Raw genomic sequence first — 17,404 nt, 5'->3', positions numbered from 1 at the left:
GCATGGCAGCTTTTAAAACCTTTTTACAGTTGTCCTCTTATTGTCCATCTGCTTTCTGGAGCCTATCCCAGCTGTCATTGGCTGAGAGGCAGAGTACACTCTTGACGGGTCTCCAGTCCTTCACAGGGTCACACAGAGATAACCAGCCATGTGCCCTCATGCTCACTCAGGGTCCAGCAGCACATCACTCTGTAGCCCATCCCTTTGTCATGTATTGGTGAAATCAAAGTATGATTTTTACATACATTATGTTAACTACAATGTCATGCACAACATTTTTTTTATTTATATTTTTCCAAAATTGGAAAATTGCGCTCCAGCAAGTAATTTTAGGTGGTATTGCATACGCAGTCTTCTAATATTCTAATAGAGTTATGAAGAACAACACGACGCACAAGGTAAAGACTATAGATGTATATATTTCTTATAGCAAGAGTGATGTAATTTATTTTCTGTTGCACCACCCAAAACAAACGGTAGATGGCGACAGTACATCAGAACTCAGACCACAGGCTGCTTTAGCTACAGAAAATACACAACTTAACTTCTAAGGTTATCACAAGTTACAATGTGAACAATACTTTCATGCTAATTCAAAGTATTCATAATGCTAACTTTCTTAGAAATAAAAGGGCACATTTAACATTTTAAGATCACAAAAGAATAGTTTTACACCAATAACTGACTTTGTAGCTTGGATGGATACAAACTGAAAAAAAATTACCTTTCTGAGTGAGTTTTAAATTAATTGTCACCAGTTACTATAGAATGCAGGTTTATGGCCTGCAGACCTAAGTCACAGTAAAATGATGCAAATCGAGAATGCATTCAGGTCTTTGTCCTATTTATTTTATGTAGATTTGATTTTTAAAATCATACAACTCTCTCTTTTGATAGAAATATTTCAAAACTCAAGTTGAAATCTCTCATTCACAAAAGCATTCAGAATCTTTGCTGTGGTGCCCTCAATTTTTGTTTTAATCATCCTTAGAATATCTCAAGAACTTTCCAGAGCTTCCATTTTTGCACAGGCTTGCTGACGGACACGGATGAATGAGACACCTGGTGGATATGAGCCATTTTCAAAATGTCTGTTGGACATAGTTTAGAATTACACACATCTATGCTCAGTATATAAAATGCCACAATTGAAACTGTGCATTAGAACAAACGCTGAGAGTCTAAGAACTCCTTTAGAGAAAATAAGTCCATATTAAGTTAAACTGAAACCACCAACTCTGGCAAACCAAACAGGATAGATAAGATAGACAAGTTTCAGCATTTTGACCGAAACTAGGATGCTTCGGACATTTATTGGTTTCCTGCAAGAATTCGAGATCAGTTAGAAATCAAAACAACGTCAGCGTTTTGTGTCAGAGTGGCCATCTGATAAATTTCAGAAACCCAAATTTTCTGAAGCTCAAATTGTGTGCAGTACATGCTGAGAGTGGAACTTATTCTGCTTCCACTACTACAAGATGGTCACCAAACACCATTAGCGCACAAAATCAAGAGCCAAACCAGTTTTCAGATTGTCAATAAAAAAACGTAGCAAAGCTTCAGGAGTCCTCTGCAGAGATGAGAGAACGTGCTAAAGGTTCACAGCCACTTTAAGTGTTAGGGTCATGAGTTGGTTAGATAGCATTTAACTAAGACTGAGAGCTGAAGAATAAGATGATGTGGTCTGATAAGCCAACAGTATGACAATTTGGGCAGATTTAGATGGATGTATCAGGGTAAGAAGTGCTGCAGACGTCATACTTGGTGCCTATTACACAAGCCTGTGGAGGAAGTGTTGTGATCTGGGGTTGCCTCAGTTGGTCAGATGTAGGTGCAGCGACATTATGTACCCAAAAAAAACGAGGTCAGCTGAACACATTGAATGAGTTTTTCAGAGATGTTTTCCTCCCTGATGGCACACACTTCTACCAAGATGACAATCCCAGTATTCTTTGGGCTCCACTTGTGAAAGAGGGAGTATGACACATCATTTTCATACACACTGGCACCCAAAGGGTCTGGACTTGAATGCTATTGATAATCTTTGGGAAATGCTAAAGCTGCTAAAGCTAGTCCAACAAAATATCAGTGTGAGACTTGTTTTGGCCAGACAGTGTATACTCTCTTACGCAGGTGTCATGTTTGCTTGCTTTTGTACCTCTGATATGACCCATAGCACAAAGCTATTCATATGTGGCATGACGTGGTATGCCAGGTAAGTCAAAGACACACAGTCATTTAAACTTCATATAAATGTTTGTCTCCTCTGGGGACATGCCTGCCAATCTATCCCTGTCCAGTCAGATGACTCAATGTGCTACAAAAAATAACCTAAGAGGTTAACTTCACTGTCTGTCAGGATGAATTATTTCTCTTTCTACAAGTGCAATAACTGGGCACATAGCTCTGTCAGAGGAAGACCGATATGACTGTAATATCTCATTTAAATGTGCTTTTTGAGGTAATTTATAATGGCAGGTTAAATCTGCTTTGTCCCGTAATCAAACGCTTACAAACGAGATGTAATGGTTCTGATAACGTATTCACACCTGCTGTGATCTTGTGCCTTATAGAGCACATGCTGATTTTGTTAAAAAATGCTCACTTCCTTCCTGGTTTGTGGAAGCCTTTTTGATATGAATTCTTCTCTTTGATGTTATGAGATTTTAACCTCTGTAACTCCTACAGCCTCGCTATAAATGGAAATAGATTACACTTTGTAAGCAAGCTGAGTCCCCCCCCCCCCATCACACTCAGGTAATGTTATTTACTGAGCATTAACTATAAATGTGCTCTGATTAGTATTAAAGTGTGATTGGGTCTAGTTTTTGTTTCTCAAGACAATATGATGCGCATTATTTTTGAGTCTGAACAGAACTTTGAATGCAAAGTATAGATGAGACAAAACAGATATGATGTAGAAATATGGACAATAGAGATTTCTTAGCATCACAGAAAAAGACTTGATGTTCATCAGACTGGAAAAAGTTCCATAATCACTTCTAAAGAGTTTTAAAAAGTAGAAAATTCCAGACTATTGTTATCCTTTCCAGGAGTGCTCGACTGGTACAGATTTCTCCCAAAGCAATGCTTAACATGGTAACAACAACAAGAGGAAAGCTACTGCTCACCAAAAAGAACCTTTCATATCTTTCATTTCAGATTGTGACAGAAATATTGAGAGGTCAAGAGAGAAAGCTTTAAAAATGACAACAATGCGTTCCATCTATGTTCCATTCATGTCGTGTTAATGATAATCTATAGGAATACATCATACTTTTAAGGCTGTGTTCAGTTTCCAACTGGACTGTAGTGGAGAAGTCATATAAAATAACATGAAAATACGAAGGAAAGCAGCTCAAGCTTCTGCTTTCCACGCCACTTCACAAAGCTAACTAACGATAAAGGTTATTGGTGTTGAATTTTACTGAGACAGTAATGAGCCATTTGAAATGTTATATATTTCTTGAACACTGAACTGAACAGCATCACCTTGAACTACTGCTGCATATTGTTGAAAAGCGACTGTCAGGTTTTTTTTTTACTCCAGCTGACTCCATATTGCAAGTACCCACATAGAAAAAGCCTCAAATTGGATTCTTATTTCTCCTTTTTCTTTTTTTTTTACCCTGCCTTTATAATGCATCTCAGAAGTGCTTGACATTCTGCCAGCCTCTTGTAAGGCAACATTATCTCCCTGTGAAACTTTGCCATTTGGAATCTTTTTCTTTTATATTTATATTTTTGTTTTTGCAAATGAAAGAAAAATGCATTTGTGACAGTAGATTTTTAAATAATTCATTGGATGACTTTGCAAATAAGCATGTATTCTCAAAGTGCTGAAGAAAGAGAACATGACCACATGGAGCTCCCTGTCTCATTCTTATGCTCTCTTATAAGCAAATGCTGTTTGTAAATGCTGGCTTTGCTTTTGAGTGGTGTAAGGAAATGTATTTGATGTTGAGAGCCATCAGACTGTGGCGATATACTATTCTCTTACCCTTTCCCTTTAAAATGAATTTGTTCTGGGAGCGCAAAAAAGTCCAAAAGCCAAGTAACCACCACTGAATCTGGTGTATGGAGGCTGAATAATAACCTGTATGGGGGACAGGGGAAAATTCATTGTTTGTTTTTCAGGAGGAGCAGCTTTTCCTCTCAGGATGTTTGTGTCAAGGAGCTTTTGAAAGTGGTGTGACGTCATTGTTCTTCTGTGTTTTAATCCACTGCGGCTCCGTCACCACATCACCTGACTTCCTATCATTATCATCACTACTGCTTTCATTTTAGATGTTGGCTGAATAGACTGATGGCAGCACATAAAAACGTTTAATTTACTGGTTGTTCTCCTTGAGAGGAGCCAAAAGAATGTTATTCAAGCCATTCCAGATATGATATGCATGGCTGCTTGATGCTGGGTGAAATGACCTGAAACTAACAGAGGCACTGTGGTGTGTGGAAAGCATTTGAGGACTCAAATCTTGCAAACGAGTTTCTGAAGAGGCACAAGTTCAAATGAGCTATCTTTGCAGAATATTTAAGATGTTTGATGTCTATATCCAGGCAGGACGTGGGAAAACTCATCAAGCCTTCAGTAAGCTGAGTTGGAAAGAACTGAAATCAGGAAATAAAAACAGATATTATCATGCAATTGCCTCTGACTGATGGCCAAAATGTCATGTCCATTTTGTCTTCATCAACACTGTCATCGAGTGTTATGGGGCCGAAGCAATTGTCATGGAGGTTTTTTGCACCCCTCTCCTCTGCTGTTGGAGATGATTCAGTGAGCACTGTGTAGCTCTGGGAGGGTGAAGAAAGTACAGATGTTCCACCATAACAAGAAGAAGGAGCTCAGTGAAAACACCGCGGTTTTTATTTATTCAAAACTTCTACAAAAATAAAAGCAGGACAAACAGAAAAGTTGGTGCTGCTCGTCCTCCTATCTCACTTCTTAATTGCTGGAGACTTGAGCTGCAAGTTCTTGAGTTGAAATTTCTATGGTGGACTAAAAAGTATAAGATGTGTTGAGTAAAATCTTTCTCTGAGATCTATCTGAAACCTTAAAGTGTCCTTGTCTTTTTTGCCTTTCAAAACAAAGTGAATATTTCGATGTGATTGCAAATGAAGGAAGTTCAGCTATAGCCTCCTCCAAAATAGAGATAGTGATAAATACATCCCAGCTTGTAGCTCCATTTCCACAATCAGATGACACATCTCGGCTGTAATTAGCCAACAAAACTGTGATTTGTTTACTGTTTGATTAGAGCCTGGTAACATGTGGGAAAACACTGTATCTCTCTGCTATTGCTGGGGAACAGGAGATGACTGACTAATGCCGCTGCAGTTTTTCTGGGTAAGGCTCTTTGCAGCTGTGCAGGTTCACAGCTTCAGTGTTTGAAGGAAAACATGAAGCTTGAAAGTTTTGCACAATATGTATATTGTCTTCATACACATATTATACTACCCACATATACTTTAGACTGTATGCGGGCTGTTGCAAATGGGCTAGTAGTATTATTATAACATTTTGATAATTCTTGTGGCAAATTGAGAACATTTTCGTTTATAAAGATGTAACCTCACATGCACTTTTAAAAGGTTGATTGAACATTTAGAAAACATGTAATGCATTATATTTATTTTACCTTCTGAGAGGTGTGCTTTTCAGTATATGTGTACTTAAGAATAATCTCTCTTACTGATGCTGTAAGTTCATGAAAAGTAGTCAAAATGTGAGCTCGCTTGTTTTTAGTTGAAGAAGTAGATGAACTACACATTTGAATGAACTTCTTTCTTTGTAAGGAGCACAGCACCAACCCACTTTCCACATCAAAGTGTCATCTAATCATCTCAGGTTTAACACCTGGGGAGGTTCTGTCAATCCTTCATTTTCAGAAACCCGATCATCTCCTCACCTCTCATCTCCCCAGCTATACTGTACGTTATTCCAGTCCTGGACTGCTTCCTGCATTGGTCCTTCTTTAGTTCTAACCCCTCAGCATGCATCAGACACCTTTGGACAGGGGATATTTGCCCCAAATTCTTCCACAATTCTTGAAGAAAATGTTTGAAGCGGACAAACAGTGTGATGGCACAGTTAGAGTAGAGACATAATGTCTAATTTGAATAGGCACACACTGGTAAGTCTGGATAGTATTGTGGCCTTTAGTCAGCCACAAATGTCAGCCACCATTAGAAGCTATGCAAATGAGTGTCGGTCATAAACGGCGAAGAGCTGAAACCTTCTGCATGGACAGTGCAGGTCTGAACGGCAGTTTCTCTCCCTGACACTCCTTCATCCCTCGCTCCCTCCCTTTTAGGCTTAATACCTGTCTGATCCCCTGCCGTCTTGACATCTCTCACCTTTACTGTACTGGCTGGTAAAGATCACTAGTTTTTCTTCAGTGCATTGGTTTCATAGGTGACTAAATTTGATGTTTTGTGTTAAAGATGTTTTCCTCTTTTCTTAAACCTGATGACATGTCAGAATTACATTGGATCACTGCATTTTTATTTTCTTTTTTTTTGTACAAAATCTTCTGAATAAACATCAGGAAAATCTTAAAGGAAGACTTTTTCACTCAAATATCATAACGTATATTAATCAAATTGAGAACTCATTAAAGCTAGTCACATTAAAGTTTTTTTTGTCTCTAAACACTAAGACTTTTAAGAGCTTAAGCTCTTAAGCGCATGTGTCACCGACGTTGGCCTCCAGATGGCATAGTGAGAGCAGCAGACCTCAGCGGAGAGCAAAAGACACAATCACATGGGCGCAATGCTGTGCTCTTTCAGAATGAATTCATGTGGAGATTTGTTCAGGTTTCCTTGACAACCACATTTTTCCAATTTAAGATTTTTTTTCTCCCACTCAACAGTAAGTTTCTCTTTAATTCAAAACTTGAAAATCTCCTTTTCCCAGCGAGTGTGAATGCAGTTCCATATGTATTGTCTGCACTCAAATACATCTCTCTGTTTCATATTATCCGTTTTTGCTCATTTTTTGCCTTTTGACTTCCCAAACTCAGTCAGTCCATCTCTCTGTTTCTGTCGTTTGGCCTCACAAACACCTTTCTCCACATTTCACTGCTGTAAGCTCAGCAGCACTCACAGTAGATGTTGTCACATTGATTTGTTATCTTTGCTTCTAGTATTACATGAACTGTATCCTCCAGCAGCAGGTAGCAGACCTGTTGAGCAGTGTGTATCCCCACCATTATGAGCAATATTGCAGTTACCATTTAGTAGCCGGAAAGAGCTGTGATGTCAAAATAAAATAAAACCCTACACACTTTAACATATGAATATTGCTACATGAAAACATCACAGAAAATGTTGATCTTGTCAGCACATGTGAAACAACAGTTGATTGTTTTGGAAATGGTACCTATAGATAAGCCTGACACACTCACATCAATGTGATATAAAATTGACATTTTTCATAATCAGAATAATGTCAGAAGGCGATTGGGTGCTCAGAAAAGTTGTACTTTTTACTGATTAGGTGTCATTGATCATTATCTTCTTAAGAGGTGACAAATGGAGCCTGTGTTATTTAATCCATCTGTATAAAATACTACATCCTGTCACGGTATCACATTTGAAATGAATAATTTCAGTGTACAGAAAACCATCTAAAGGTAGAGTAGATTTCAAATGACTACCAACATGTCCAGTATTGCAGGTAACCTCTGTAGCGCTTTCTACAATCAGAAAGATATTGTATGAATTTGAATGTCACACCAATTAAAGGCTGTGCCCAGAGTTTCTAAAAGTAGAATGGGAGGCAGAGCCTTCAGCTATCAGGCCCCTCTCTGTGGAACCAGCTGCCAGTATATGTCCGGGAAGCAGACACCCTCTACCATTAGGCTGGTTAACGTCACTGATTAGGCTGAATCACTGATAAGATTAGGCTGAAAACTTTCCATTTTGGCAAAACTTATAGTTAGAGGTGGCTCAGGTGACCCTGAAACATCCCATAGTTATGCTGCCATAGGCTTAGATTGCTGGGGGACCTCTCATGATGCACCTTTCCTCACTCTGGTCTCTTTTTTCTGCATGCACAAATGGCATTATTGCTGTCATTAACTTGTGTTCCTCTTTCTCAGCAGGTATCCCTGGTCTGGCGTTATGCTGCTGGTTGTTTCCTCTTTCCTGTCCTTTCAAACCCCAGCTGGTTGAAGCAGATGGCCGCCCTCCCTGAGTCTGGTTCTGCCAGAGGTTTCTTTCTGTTAAAAGAGTTTTTTCTCCTTATGCTTCTCCTCGTGCATGCTCAGGATGGGAGATTGGCTCGAAGAGAAGTTTCTTGTAATCTGTTGGTTTCTTTAGCTTGGAAACTTTTTTTAAAATCGGCTTTGTATGTATGAATTTGACTAATTTGGAATTTAATTAATTGGATTTGATTGGATTATAATTGTATTATAATGAACTGAACTTTAACTGGCTTGAATTGTATTGTATCTTTGAAGTATTCAAATACATTTTCCGCTATACAAATAAAACTGAAATGAATTAAAATTGAATCAATAAAATCCATGAAGGGATGCATCAAACAGAAGAAATGCAGGGTGATGGAACAGCCAAATTCAAGCACAGATTGAGATGATTTAGATATGAAATGGCTCAGTACTATCCTCTATGGCTTTTCCAATGAAGATGTTATGTCCCTTTATGAATATGGTAAATATTACCTCAAAAACCTACTTGTGGTGTTGTTTCAGTACATGACTTTTATCTTTGTCTGTAGGCACTGTTCTAAAGAGCATCAAAAGAATGTGTCTTTAGTTTGTTAACCAGTTAGGACACAAAAAAGGCTGTGCAGGACACGTCTCTACTGTGCTGTAGATGCCTCGGGCGATGCAATATTTGAAAACTATTTCCGGGCTTCAGGAAATAGTTTTGTGTGGTGTGGTGGTTAGCACTGTTGCCTTACAGCAAGAGGGTTCCAGGTTCAACTCCCAGCTGGGGCCTTTCTGTGTGGAGTTTGCATGTTCTGCCTGTGTATGTGTGGGTTCTCTCCAGGTACTCCAGTTTCCAAAAACATGCATATTAGGGTGTACCCCACCTGATCCAATGACCGCTGGGATAGACTCCAGTGACCCAACCAATGGATTAAGTGGGTATAGCAAATTAATGGATTAATTATTTATCCCATAACATACTGTTGACTGGAATTATTCATGGTAATTTTTCAATATGCAGAGTTTGACAGACTTCAGCATAATTCTCTCAACATCTGGTCAGTAAGCAAACAGAAAATATAGAAGCTTGTATCTCAAAGGAGAACCCATTTCCCCACCATCTATGGTTATTGTTGCAAAAGTGAGAAAACAGTTTAAAAATGCCTTAAGTTTTGTGGTCAAGCCCTCTTTCACTGTTTTAGCAGGTCTTCACAGATAAACTGGATGATATTCTGCCACTCCTGCAGTCATAATTGCATGTGATCTTTGCCTCTTCGCAGTGTTCCATAATCCTTTTCCACACCCTCTGTTTTCTCCTGCGAGCATTATTCTTTAACTGTTGGTTTCGGTGATTATAGTGTTGATACAGTTTAGTAGCCTCTTTGGATGTGTGTTTGAGAATCAGCAGCCAGTGCTGTTTGGTTATATTCTACTCCCTTCAGTTGCATTTCACACCTGCCTGACACCCAGCTTGTACCTTCACTATGAATTAGTGCGGATATGTGGTGAACCTCAAAGAGGTGTTGCAGTGACAGTAACACTAATAAGGACAGTCTCTGTGTTATGAAATCAGAGGGCTGCATGTTCAGGACCAAAATGCTGTCAAAAATAAACAAAACGCAGACAAAGGGATAAGGAAATCACGCCTGCAAAACTAACCTGTTGGTAACCCACATGCAGAGTAGTTTGCAGACCTCATCATATGGAATGGCAAAGTGACAGTGGCCAGTGGTTTTAATAGGCAAACCCAGAACATGTGAAAGCTTGTTATCCTTGAATGAGGGGAAGAAAAACTGTCAATGAAGTCAGAAAATTTGTACTCCGAGCTATTTAGCAGGCAAGCACATTTGAGTATTCAAAGTGGTTTGAAAAAACAATAAAGCAAGTATGTAGCACCTATAACCTGTGTACTGTTACTGTAGCTGTCAAAGTGGAACTTGTGCTGTGGGTGGAAGTTTTCTGTGAATAGGGGATGGTGAAGGAGGGAAAAACTCCTTTTTTTTTTACCAGTGTTTGTATGGACCGAGACTCACTTTTCACACATTTACATTTTACAGGTTTTATTCAGTTACAGCCTCACTGTTTCTTTTTTCCGCCCTCGGAAACATTCAAACTAGTGAAACACATTTGAATTGGTTCTGCTGGGGTCAAGGACAGAAGTCTTTCCTTCCCACATAACTCCCAGAGGATTGTGGTGGTGACAAACTGCTTTAAAGAGATGGTTCTTTAAAGGAGTAAACATCAGTCATTTAATTCTGATGGCCTTCTCTGCCTCCTCTCTGCCTTCCTTTGTTGACTCCATTCAGTCATCATTAATGACATCATTGCTCTTCCAACACATATAATGAGTAAGACAGATTAGCTTTACTTACACCTTGCGTCTGAAGGCAGGAGCCTACAAAATCTGTGTTCATTAAAATAAATATGCACGTTACACTCAGACACTTCTTTTAATTAGTGTGTGCTGCCTCTGTGTCATGGTGTCAGTGCTGGCTGGCCCCGCCAGACAGAAATCAGAGAGCTAATCAAGTCCTAGATCCATACAAAGCACTGTGGCATACCTAATTGCCAGCTGAAACTAAGACAACAAACAGAACTGATGGCTGTTACTGCAGGATATTGCTGTGAGGAAAAAAAAAACACAAAAAGAAGAAAATAACATCCTCAGAGATTTTCATCTGGCAGCAGCTGAGAGTGAATAACCGTCCGTCACAGCTTTCATGCCAAAGGAAGAATTCACAGTTTACACACAGAGTGATATATTAGCCCAACGATGTAAAGTGAAGAATGGATGAAAAACAAACAAAAAAAACCAGATGGAATTGGTCTGCATCAGAGACTCTGCAATCACTGGTGCTTGTACTATAAATATTCTTCGAAGAGATTACTAGTCCTGATTCAATTCTAAACTCAAAAATATGATTTAAGATGTTTGAAATTAAATATCAGTGTAATTTTCACATAACAGGTTAGTGTCGATCACCATTCATTTTCCAGCTATGTGGAAAACTATCCAACATTAACCTGTACCTCAAAGATGCTGCAACACCACAGAAACAACAGATAGTCTCTGACTGAAAATAAAGATAATTGTGCAACACTTTTATTAGCAATGTTATAAAATCTTGTGCTTACAGCAGCATTGTTAAGCTGCTTTGGAGGGACATTTACAAGGGCACATTCTTCTCCAGGGTTTGTAGTTGTTATATGCCTCCTCAGGATGGCCCAGGTTCACTTCAGTGAGATCTCAGCTTAATGAAAATGAGGTTTAGGTGAGGCAATCCTGACAAGTTGATCAAAATGCAAAGCAGTCTTAATACAATGCATTGCATGTTTGGTTTTTTTTAAACACGGACAATGAATGAGTAGCCTTTAAAAGATGGATCATGTAGACAAATACCCGTAGTTGGACGTGAAAACCCTTCTTACTTCTGCTGCAGACTTTGTCACCTGTCACTCGACATAAAGACTCTTTTCATGACATGTTAACAAAATTGATTTAAACTGTATTCCTCTATGCTGTAATCTTCAGCATGTCTGACAGCATGTGAAACTGAGACATTTGTGTCCACACACAAATGGCCGCCGACTGTGTTTGATGAATATTTGTGCAGCCATTGGCAACAAGTCATCCACCCAGGCACAAACAGAACAGGACCAACCAGAAGATATTATTGTCTTTCTGAATTCCTTAAATTATATGACACAAGTTTGCATTACACGCATCTCTCAGGAACAGCCATGTCAGGTGTAACTTGTTGTAGACGGGCAATTTGTTGTGTAGTATACAGTACAATGTTGGCCTGAAATTTTCGACAGCACCATCTGCTTTGATCTCTCCTCCATAGCTCCTCTGAAAGAACATGCTGAACCCAACAGTGAGTTCAGTGCTAATCAGAGAAAACTTCTTCATCAGGTAAGTGAACTTTGCTCCAACTTTCTTCGTGCCGATGTACCTGAGCTGCAGAATCTTTCAACGGAATTTTTAAAAAAGAACTCTTTAAACAGCTGAAGAAATCCAAACACCTTGGCCAGTGTCTCAATACAATACAAATGAAAATGCAAAAGATCGTAACCCTTGTCCCCTTCATTTTCTTCTAATAATTCTAAATAACAAACACTCTCAGCCTTAACCTTTATTTATTGAAACTATCATTCCATGAGTCTATTCTTTTTACGTCTGTGCTTCTGCTAAAAGGGAGCACAGCAAACACCTTGGGGATGAAATGGATTTGAGGCCTCACCACCTTTCTGTTGTGACCTACAGCTGCATAATACCACAGACGAGCATCTGTTACTTCTCAACAAATCAATAATGTATAAACACACACTTTCACCACCTTTTATATAAGCTGGCAGGAGTAAACAAAACAGAGGACCAAAAAAGCAAAAAGTAAGACTGAAATACATTTCTTTGAAAGTCATGCTTGTTGTGATAAAATAAATGTACAGTTTGCAGTGACATGATGATTTCAGTTTTGTGCCCACTTCACATAATACCATGGAACCAGTTTAGATGATCACTCTCACAACAATTGACTGGAACATTTGGGAAATAAAATGCCAAGCTATAATACGATATGCATTCCTTAATTTTCAGACCTTTTAGAAGCTAGGCAATATACCAGATGATTTCATAACACAAAATATTCAAATCTGACAGTTGATGTAAAAAAATCAGCTCATATTGCAAGCAACATTAAGAATATGACTGTTTATAGATGCTGATAATCCAATCTATTACATTGTAACAAATAATAAACCATCAGCTGCTGACAGGAGTCTGCTTTCACTTGTCTCTTGTGATCATTACCAAGTCAAATATGCATCATACTCAGTACGTCTCTATGCAAAAAGACAACGGCAAGCTTACTTTAAGCTGTCTGCAGTCTTTATTCCGTGCTGTGAATGAGATGGTTCGGGGGGTGGGGGGTAGCATAATGTTTCCCAAGGTTTCCATTGGGCTGATGAGTGATGCAGGCAATCATGCTGTCTGTACTGACTAATCATGAATAATTTTCCTTTTGGAGAGAGGAGAAAACATAAACATATCAACAGCAGCATTTTGTTGTTGCTGCCCAATGTTGGTTCCATTTCTCTCCCTTTTACAACACATTCCCATCTGTTTTAGAAATTGTTTACAGAGAAAAACTGACATCATTTGCACTTTACCACTGACCCCACACTCATTCACTGAGGGTTTTTATTGTTTTGTTTTTTTAGCTCTACTCCTTGGCGGAGTAGATGGTTCTCCACAGTAACGCTGTACTGTATGTCATCATATCTCATACAGCAGAAGCAGGTGGTGGTCAGTGTCCTAAATAACCGTTGCATCAAACGTTATAACAGATGAACTTCTGTCCTCATCATTTCCAGACAGCTGGGTGGGTGAGCTGTCCCTCTTAGATGCTGAGACCTAACATATAGTGTGTATGTATATATGTATATATATTATATACATATATACATACTATATATATATATATATATATGAGATTAGGCAGACTAAAAAACATGTAAAGGGAGGGTTATATTGAACAACCCCCGTGACATCCACCCCTACTGTGTCCCTCATCTAATCCTTCTTCTGTGCAGATCAAAGCTGTAATATCCGTTACCTCGGATTCTGGATCAATTATCAAGATTCCTTATGAACAGAGCCATTGATCACTACAGTAAGCACAACGTCCTCAGAAATTACATCCCATTTACCACAGTACATAATATACTGTTATTATGTTATTTATATTTCTTTCATTGCTTTTTTGATTATTGCTAAAGCCCTCGGAAACATGGTTCAGGAAAGTACTTTACAAATAAAGTTTAATAATCACCACCATCATTATTTTTCTGCACTATTCTCTATTTTATCTGAATGTCCAAATATTTGGTACGTAAACTTGTCCACAATATGGTGACCTAGAAATGTTCAGTTCAGTCAGAAAATAAAGGATGTAAAAAGTGGGCGAAATTATAAAGTGATTAGTTTTTTTGCCGCATGGAAAGCACACACAGTGTCAATAGCAAACAAACAAGAATATCAGAGAAGAAAAGCAAAGGAAATCCACAATGTCACAAATGTAGAGGATGCCAACAGTTCCACATACTTCAATGGAGCCTGACTGAGATTCATTCAGGATTTGTCAGTGTTCAAGTTATGCTGTGTGCAGAGTCCAATAGCCTCTACCTACATCTGTACATGAGATTAGACAATACAGCATAACAAGTTGCCACGCCAACATCAACAAACATTTGGCTTGCGCTGCTCCATCATGGCACCTTCAGCCACAGCCTCATTCCATCATCATACGCTACACTGAGTTTCTGCATACTGCTCATTAATACACATCTGAAATCAGTTAGAAATGCATCAACTTATGAAGACTTTGATTATAGATGGACTTCTTGCCTCCATGACACAGGCGTAGACGGGCTGGGTACCAACCCTCTCTGGCTCCAGTAGACTCCCAGTTACTTAATGAAATTAGGCATTTTTATCTCATTAGGTCTCAAGTATTATTCTCCAGCTCCACCCTCTTTTCCAAAAATCACGGGAAAAGAGGTATTGCCCTTAAACTTGATATTTCTCTAAAATGTAAGATTTGAAATGTTCTAGCTGGCTCTTCTGACAGCTTCAGCCCTGTTGCTCCCAGCAGCTGACCACTACAGCTCAAAATATTGTTTATTGCACTATTGTGCCTGTCGAATTTTGTCAGCAAACTAAAATTAGCAGGTTAGTTAAGATGGAAGACATTTCACTTACTGAGCAACAATCTGACTCTTTGGAGGATCCTACGCTGTGTCTTCTTACATATGTTCTACAGTTATTACAATGAAGAGGGATGAGTCAGAGCTTTTCTTCACCACACTCGCCCTATTCTTCTCACAGTCGCTGCTTTGTGTTGAGCTGGTGGTGGCGCCGTTCAGGAAGAGTTTTGTGAAGGTCATTTCCTAGAAAACTGCAGCCACTGAGAACGCAGACAAAGAGGAATTTGAATCTGTCTGTGTTTAACAAATCTGCACCAGTGATTCCAGTAACCCTAAAAAACCCTGGTACGTGTAGCCTGTGCAACCGTTTCATCTGACACACCTGAATCTGCATCTTTGTTCCGAAGCTCTTAGTGGACTATAGACAAATAACACCTCTGCTTGACATAACAATTCAAAGATTTAAGCACTTATGACAAATATCCAATTTTCTATCTCACACCTGTTGTTGTCTACAGTGTAAAAAAAATAAAATATAACATGTCCCACGTTTTTCCTCCATTCTGATTTCATCCTTTCAATTACACAATAAGTGTAATAACATCTGCAGGTGTTTTACGATGGTTCCATCCTTGTTCAGTAAAATTCTCCACTAAATTGCTTTTATTCCATTTGTCTAAAAGCTTACTGTCACATGCAAAGTGTTGTGCCCACTCACCCGAGCAACTGACAAATCAGCACTGCTTTGCAGCCATTGAAGCTAAACAGAAACTTACCACAAAAATCTTTCCTTGATAAAACTCCATAAAATTAATGAGATCATTTTATTTTGATAACTCCCCAGCATGGTCAGAGACAAAAATAATCTATATTTAGATTAGATATTGGAGGGATTTTGTTCACATTGCTGCTACTATTCCTCTCACTGCTGCTGCTTTCTGTTGAGTTGAAGGTGGGTGCATAGACGGGGAAATTTGTAAAGGTCAGTTTGTATAAAGACTGCCGCTACACTACAGACAGAGCTGTGGGAAAGTCTATCAGCCAAGGCACCTGAGAAAAACTCTTACACACTGGCACACACCATCACATATGGGTGCATGCTTCTGATGTTTCTGATGTTAACTGCAGTGGTGAAAAAGCACACCTGCTTTCCCAAGAATTCAGTAATTCATTCAATTAAGGACTCAATTGATGTGATTTCTTCTGGTTATATCACATATACTACTGCAAGGGTAAACTGATAGTTCTGATCAATTTAATGCTAAAAAATGTCTCTATGTTTTACAAATTTGTAACAAAGAGAGGAGAAATGATCCAGATGTTTTCCACTAAATGTGGTTGCTTTAATACTGTAACAGTACAGCAATCTTAAATGAAAGTCCCTGTTGGGTTGTATACTTTCATTAGTGTGTTTGCTCATCTTTGAATGATAACAACAGACACGTAGCCAGGCAACAACTATAAGGACAGCCTGACAATAAGAATCGATTCAAACGCCACACACTTGTCTGATGCTACAAAGGCTGCAAAACCCATCTTAAATATGTAATCAGCACCACTGGCATGCAATTACAAAGCTCCTATGGTTCAGTGAGGTAATTCCAACAGGTTGACAGCCTGGTGAGAACAGCCAGCCCTTTAATGAAGCTCCTCCAACCCAAGCATCAGTCCACGTGAAGCATGTAAGTGGTGTAAACAGGCCACAGTAAGAGGAAGGGCTCGATATAGAAATGTCTAATTGGGTTGTGAATCTCTAAGAGTGAGAGATGTATGGAGAAGCTGTTTGTCTGATGAGCTGCTGCGTGGCAGGTGGAACCAGAGGCTGCTCTTTTGGGAGAGGGGAAGCAAATTGATGCAATGAGGCATTATTACATGCGGCTGCAAATGTAGTTATGGGGAGACACTACAGACCAACTGTGTAAAAATTCAGCTGATAGATCTAACCATGAAACCCCAACAGGCTGCTTATGTGAAGATAATTATATTTTGTTTGTTATTTTCTTAAGGTTTATGTTCAGATATGCAAATGGAGTTTGAATTATAGAGCTTTATATAAAACCTATGTGCTCTAACGTCGACAACAGAAATCTGAACAGTGGATAAGGTAGGGTTAAAATTGTTATAGTTATTAAGCATCATAGCCCCAAAGAATAATATAAAATGAATGCTTTGACGTCATATAAAATGTTCTATAAACCAGACTATTTGTGATCTTTGTAAATCGATGAAAGAATAGGTCGAAATAAAACTGGACAATCTCTCATGTAAAATGAGATCATTGAAGTCCATGAAGCTTCCCCAGTTAATTTCTTACTTCAGCCAATTACTGCCTGTCTTAGGTTTAATTAAACGCCATGTTTTAATTGGCAGCTATAGTATTGTCTTATTAGACGGATTACAAACGTTGACATGCTGCTGGTTCTACGCCGTTTGTTTTAGGAAGCTGGATTAAACCAAAATGACAGGGTTGAATAGAGAAAAACAAGGTAAACATCTTCTTTCAAAACGAATACACGAAA

This window comes from Leuresthes tenuis, unplaced genomic scaffold, assembly GCF_036924035.1.
Source record: "Leuresthes tenuis unplaced genomic scaffold, fLeuTen1.0.hap1 SCAF_10, whole genome shotgun sequence".
Taxonomy (NCBI): Eukaryota; Metazoa; Chordata; class Actinopteri; order Atheriniformes; family Atherinopsidae; genus Leuresthes; species Leuresthes tenuis.
Note: the sequence above shows the minus strand (reverse complement) of the source record.